This window comes from Myotis lucifugus, unplaced genomic scaffold (assembly GCF_000147115.1).
Source record: "Myotis lucifugus unplaced genomic scaffold, Myoluc2.0 scaffold_1546, whole genome shotgun sequence".
NCBI classification, from domain to species: Eukaryota; Metazoa; Chordata; class Mammalia; order Chiroptera; family Vespertilionidae; genus Myotis; species Myotis lucifugus.
The window spans coordinates 48827-55498 of record NW_005872594.1 but is presented as its reverse complement, the minus strand read 5'-3'; the positions used below and the strand labels follow the sequence as shown (position 1 = coordinate 55498).

Below are 6672 nucleotides of genomic sequence, written 5' to 3'. Positions count from 1 at the left end.
CAACAATGACGGCCAGTGTCGCTGTCAACAGTGAACCGGGGATGGGAATCGGAGGGAACAGCCCAGCGAGCCGCCGCAGCCGGCGCCCCTCGCAGCCCGGCCGTGCGGGGAGCGCGCAGGAAGGGCTGCGTCGTGGCGCCGCGAGTCTGGTTGTCGCTGCCATTCAGCGAGAGCCAGGTGGGGCGCCCACCCCAGAACCCCCTTTCAAGACCCCGCCAAGTCAGCCCGCTCCGCAGGGTCCCAATTCAAGACCAAAAACTGCACCTGGAGATCTAAACCCTAGTTCCGCGCCTCCGCTTCCTCCCCTGTGAACTGGCTCCCCTGTCACCACCGGCCCCTGGAGGCTTGGCCCAGCCCTCAGTGCTCAAGAAGCCGGGGTCACGGCATGGGGGGCGAGCAGGCATGAAGAAAGGGAAGAGGCCAGCTTGGCAGAAACTCAGCAAGGCCTGGCCACTGGTTGGCAAACAGGAGGCCATGCTGCCTGCCATGAGGCTGCCCAGCCTGAGCTGAGATGGGGGGTCCACAGGAAGAGGGCTGGCTGGTGAGAGAGGCTGGACCCTTGAGCCTGGGCAGGGCCCTGGGGAAGCCATTACAAACCTAGGGAGGCGGGCACTGCTAGGAAGAGTCCCAGCCCTAGGCCTCCGCTTTCTCATTTGTGCAATGAAGGAGGTGGACTAGATAATCCTGAGGCCCTTCCAGCGCAAATCCCAGGTAATTTAATTGTTCAATATGTAGTCCGGTCTTAAAACCTGAACACAGGACGTCTACATACATTCGGGAAAGCTGTGCACTGCGTTGGAAGCCACAGAGGGCTCCTGAAATAGTGAGGCTCAGCGGGGTGGGGGAGACCCCTAGATCATGTGACTTTCCACAGTGACATCTCCAACTCTGTTCTTCTTTCTCAAGATTGCGGTGGCTCGTAGGGGTTTTCTGTGGTTCCAAATTGATTTTAGGATTCTTTGTTCTAGTTCCGTGAAGAAAATGCCATTGGTGTTTTTTGTTTTTTAAATATATTTTTATTGATTTCAGAGAGGAAGTGAGAGGAAGAGACAGATAGAAACATCAATGATGAGAGAGAATCATAGATCGGCTGCCTCCTGCACGCCCCCCATTGGGGATCGAGCCCGCAACCTGGGCATGTGCCCTTGACTGGAATCAAACCTGGGACCCTTCAGTCCGCAGGCTGACGCTCTATCCAATGAGCCACACCAGCTAGGGCACATGGTGTTTTGATAGGGATTGCGTTGAATCTATAGATTGCTTTGGGTGTGTGGACATAAAATCCAACATAACATGACATTCTTTCTTTACAACCCAATACCCTTTTCTGCTTCATCTCCTGAGACATTCCGTGCACTGCCTTCCCCGTCCATCCATTATGGTATCACCCCAGTCCTTGCCAACACTGTCCCCCAGCTCAAGAGGGCCAGTCACAATTATTCCAGCACACTGCTTGCTTTTCTGCCCCCAAACTGTTACCCAGATAATTTTCTCTCTGTCAAACATTCTCTTTCACTTCTTTACTTACCAGAATCCTACCTCCTGGGCAAAACTAAATGTAAGTACCACCTACTGAAAGGGAAGCTGTCTTGTCCCTGCTGCCGTGAGCAGTGTTATGTCTCCACATCTGTCCTTGGACATGTCAGAGTCTGACTTTCATGCTGTCTAATTGCATGTGTGCTGCCCCAATAGAATGGGACTTCCTTGGGATCGGCCGGGCATATTATTCACCCATAGACCCCAGTGTCTTGCTTGGCAACCCACTTATACTGGTTGAATTTAAGGGAATCATAGCTCACAAGACCCTACATGATCTTGCCCCACCACCTTTTCAGATTCATGTTGAATACTCTCTTGCTCACTCTCTCTCCAGCCAGCAATCCCTCCGTTTAACCACAGGGTCTGCAGACCTGGCTCCCTGCGCACTGGCACCTCGGGCTAGACAAGGCCTGTGAGTGCATGTGCATTGTTCTCTCTCACCAAGATGAATGGATAAAGCAGCTATTGAAGGCACAGGCAGAAGAAAACTGGGTGGTGAGTCTCCCAGAGCTCCTAGGCCAGCAAAGAAGGGCAGGTGACCCTGACACTGACATTGTGGTTCAGGGAAGGATGTCTGTCTCCATGGAGCTGGAGGCGCTGGGGAGGGTGGCAGACATGGTTGATTCCCTAGATCCACTCTCTTCTTTTCCCTTCCTATCAGAACTGCAATGCGTTCAATTTAAACTACCGATTTCCCAGACTTCTTTGCAATGAGGGGTGTCCATATGACCCAACTCTGGCCAAGGAGATGGGAACAGAACTGTCCTGAGTGAGAATTCTAAGAAAGACACAGTAGTATGTACCTTTTGCCCTTGGATTTTTTTCTTCCTGCTCCTCCCCCTCCTCCTCCTCCTTCTCCTCTTATTTCTCGGAAACATGGATGTGATGCCTGGAGGGGAAGCAGCCATCTTGCAACCAGGAAGAAAGAAGTCTCCTACTAAGGAGGTCGGACAGGCGGCCATCAACAACATCTGAATGACTTCATTGTGGAGTTCTGGCTTCATGAGAAAATTCAGCTCCTATTACATACATGTGCAGTAGCTCATTATCTGTTCCGAGCAGTTAGCACGGCCCTACCTGATACGAGTGAGGGCCCAGCTGGGAGCACAGCGTTTCATCCTGACAAAGCCCCTCCCCTGGAAGACCTCCCTGCCAGGCACAGCCCCGCGGGCACAGGCTGGCACAGCCAGCATGTCGAGGACACACACTCCACCAGCTCTCCTCTTGGAGTGGGTCCTGCATGGCCCCTTCCCTTCGCTACCTTGATGCCAAGGCCTTAATTGGAGGGAAGGGAAGAAATCAGAGGCCGCCATAGTGGGAAAGTCGGAAATAAAATCTCGCTCTGCCTTCCCCCCAGGAAAAAAACAAGCCGTGACAAAGCCTGGGTGAGGTTTGTTTTGAAGTGAAAAATCCACGCCAGTTCCATTAGTTTGGAAAACCAGTTGCTGCCTGAATAACTGAAACCTGTCCTATAAGCGTGAACTGTCACCTCAAGGTGCTGGCCTCTAATTGTGAACACACGTCGGCCAGAGCTGCTGGTTCTCCAGACTGGAGCACGTGACGCCTCCTCCCCCAGCCCTTCCACCCTGACAATATGCCACCATTGCCGCTCCCAGTGATGCCCCGGGAGAAAGCCAAGCGATGCTGCCTTCGGAGATAATGGCGTTGGAAATGCAATGCTAATGGCTCCCCAGACAAGACCAGAATAGCCTCCTGTTCTGCCTTCCTGGCGCACAGAGGCCGCAGCCTGTGAGCATCCGCAGGCGCCTCACGCCCCGCCCTCCCCGAGTGCCCGGAGCCAGCTTCATGGCGAGAGCCACCTGTTCATCATCAGAGAGTTTTGTCCAACCCGCTGGATGGGCTCAGAGCAGAGGCGCAGCTGAGTGTTTGAGCCGGGAGAACCTGCGGCCCAGCAGGCACCTCCATTCAGACTATAAACTCGCTTTGCAAGTTGATCATCACCCACTAACTGGGCCATGTTTGCCATGCAGTTAAGATGGATTTGAATCCACTTATTTTCTTTTGCACCCCAGCTCCCACCCCCACCCAAAGCCTGAGCTGGTGTTTAAGAAAACAATAAAAATGACGTGGGCTGGTGGACTGCTGACCTTCTTTATATGGAAGTCACGTGAAGGCTGCAGACCAACTGCCAGGGGCAAGAGGAACGTCCCTGCACTTCTCCCAGGAGGCCTGGCGTCCCGGGGCTGCTGCTGGCCTGTCTTGGGAAGGGGGCTCAATTCTGATGACAGTGGGCATTCAAGAAGGATGCTGGGCAGGTCTGCAGATCACTTGTGGCCATACAGGCACTGCCTCTCTCATCTGTTTTGTTTTAAATATGTTTTTGTTTATTTCAGAGAGGAAGGGAGAGAGAGAGAGAGAGAGAAACATTAATGATGAGACAGACTCATTGATCGGCTGCCTCCTGCACGCCCCCTACTGGAGGTAGATCCGGCAACCCGGGCATGTGGCCTGACCTGGAGTCCAAGGTGACCTCCTGGTTCATAGGTCGGTGCTCAGCCACTGCGCCATGGCAGCCGGGCCTCTCTCATCTGTTTGTAGTGGACTCTTGGGTCCTTTGATTTCTCCTCTCTCCCTCCCTCCTGTAATTGTTCTCTGATGATGCTGTTCATGCAGTTGCCTCTATGCTGCGGGCATATTTAATGTCCAGCATCTAAAGCATTATCTCTATTGGTTTTCATTTTTCAGGACTTGTATCCAAGCTGAGGTGTGGCTGGTGGAGTCGATGGGTATCAAGCTCGCTATTCTGGCCATTCGCTGGAACAGCCCTGGACGCACCCACTCCCTGCACATTGTTAGAACCCACAACTGTCCTCCTACGTTGAACTCACAACTTCCTGCTTTAGCCCTGGGAGGAGGGCTGCAGCAGTTAGCCTGGGAATCAACCGAATTGCCTACTCTCAGATGGTGAGTAACTTAGAAATGGGAAGGGTGTCTTGTTTATGTTTTTGTTTTTTGTTAATCCTCACTCAAGGATATTTTTCCATTGATTTTTAGGGAGAGTGGAAGAGAGAGAGGGAAAGACAGAGAGAAATAGCGATATGAGAGAAACACATTGATTGGTTGCCTCCTACACGCACCCTGACCAGAACCTGGGCTGGGAGGAGCCTCCAACCAGGATATGTGCCCTTGACCAGAATCAAACCCAGGACTCTGGTCCTCAGACCAATACACTGAGCCAAACCAGCTAGGGCTTGTTTATATTTTATCCCTCTTCTTCCCTCTCCTCTACTTGCCAAAAGAATTGGTATATGATGGGTGTTTGCTGAATGCAAAAGACAGGACGGGTATTGACAGAGAAATCCAGCGCAAATGAATTAGCCCCCAGAACAGCGCTTCGAGGCTGTTTGGTGTGGGAGGAGGGAGAGGGGAGAGGGAGCGGTGGGGAGCGGCTCCCTGAGACATGGTCACAGATCGTGGGCACAGCACACTCGTCTACAGTCGGCTGTAAAATTATGGTAAACTGTGTTTACAAAGACGGCCTCAGTCATGTCTCCTTCCCATGGGCTCCCAGCGAAGCTCTGCCACCCTCCCGCTGAGAGTGGAGTCTGCCTCCTGTCCCTCGTCCGGGCTGGCTCTGACTTATTCTGAGTCATAGAAAGAGGCAGAACCATCACTGAGTAACTTTGGAGACTGGGCCTTAAGAGATCTGCAGCGCTAGCCGGTGTGGCTCAGTGGATAGAGTGTGGGCCTGCGGACCGAGGGGTCCCAGGTCTGATTCCCATCAAGGGCATGTACCTCATTTGCAGGCTCAATGCCAGGCCCTGGTTGGGACACGTTCGGAAGGCAACCAGTCGATGTGTCTCTCTCACAATAGATGTTTCTCTTTCTGTCTCTCCCCCTCCCTTCCATTCTCTCTGGAAATCAATGGAAAAATATCCTTTGTTGAGGACGTTTTTTTGTGTTTTTTTTAAAAAGATCTGCAATTCATGCCTTAGATTTTGTAATGCCACCTCTGGGCAGCCAGCTGCTCGGCAAGGCAGAGCGCCTGCCAGAGAGAGACCGGGTGGAGGCGACCCTGACGCCTTGGATGTCCCGTCCCAGCTGGGGCTGAAGGCAGCCCCTGGAGCGAGCCGACCACAGACCTCTCAGCGGCCGGCCCGGCTCCTACTCCTCAGACCAGGAGAGCATCGCGAGGTGGTGCTTTAAACACCAACCGGGAGCATTTTGTTCGCAGCAACAGATGGCTAACAGGAGGCAATGGGGCCACCCGTGAGCCAGATGCTCCGGAGGGGGGGCCTGGGCATCAGCATTTTAACAGGCCCCGCTGCCCCTGAGAGGGGACTGATTGGCTCAGCCCCGTAACCCGTTCTCGGCCCGGGCGGACCAGAGCGAGGCCTCCCGAGAATGGGTCTGGCCGCTTTCCCTTGCCCACTCACCTCTCAGGGTGTCTGTCACATGCTGCCTGAACTCGTGGAAAACATTTTAAAATATTAACTAAGCTGTGGCCCTGTGAGTGCTGATTATTCATGTCCTGATGAAGGTAAACAGGTGAAAAGCATCCAAGGCAAGAGGTGGGACTGATCAGGGACATCTTCCGGGGGGAGCTGGCCTGGAGCAGGAGGCTGGGCCTGGAGGGAGGCCCCGGGCTGCAAGGCGATGGGCTGGCGGTAAGGCTGGTCTGGCTGGCAGGTTCAGAAAGTCCTGCTGGGGAGGAACAGGGTTTTGAAGTTTCCATTCAGGCTCCATTTTTCTTCTCTGGTTCTCCCACCAGCAGAGGGGGAGAGGACTGGCTGGTGCCCAGGTGCCAGGGCCTGTGACAGACTCCCTCAGGCCCCGCTGCCGGCCGCGCTGTGCTGATGAGAAAGCTGACCGGGGCCTGGAGAGGCAGCCCCGGAGCCAAACCAGCAAGACCCAGGGCTTCCAAACCTGGTGGCAGGATCCCGCTCTCTGCCCCCGCCAGCCCCCGCCCCTGTCATTAGAGGAGGCCTCAGAGACCCACCCAGCTATAGCTCCCATTCTCTCCTAAGGACCCCTGTGCGAGGGGCGCACACTTTGTGCTTCCAGCTGCCCTTGCTGAGGACCAAACAAGAGAGAAGGGATGTGGCTCGTAGCGGGAGAGGTCAGCCAGGCAGAGGGAAGACCTCCGGGTCCCATGGGCAACATGAGCGACGT

The 6672-nt window shown here is 54.2% G+C and overlaps 1 long non-coding RNA gene across 3 annotated transcripts; it reads left to right on the top strand.

Annotated features, from left to right (window-relative positions):
• Positions 1 to 1217: 1217 nt before the first annotated feature.
• Positions 1218 to 5994, top strand: LOC106695529. Of its 3 annotated transcripts, XR_002827527.1 has the most exons (4): positions 1218 to 2034; positions 2201 to 3815; positions 4246 to 4464; positions 5476 to 5994. It is a non-coding gene; the product is annotated as an uncharacterized LOC106695529 (long non-coding RNA). The 3 variants fall into 3 exon arrangements; XR_002827526.1 differs by having other exon boundaries at positions 1218 to 2334; XR_002827525.1 differs by having other exon boundaries at positions 1218 to 3815.
• Positions 5995 to 6672: the final 678 nt, after the last annotated feature.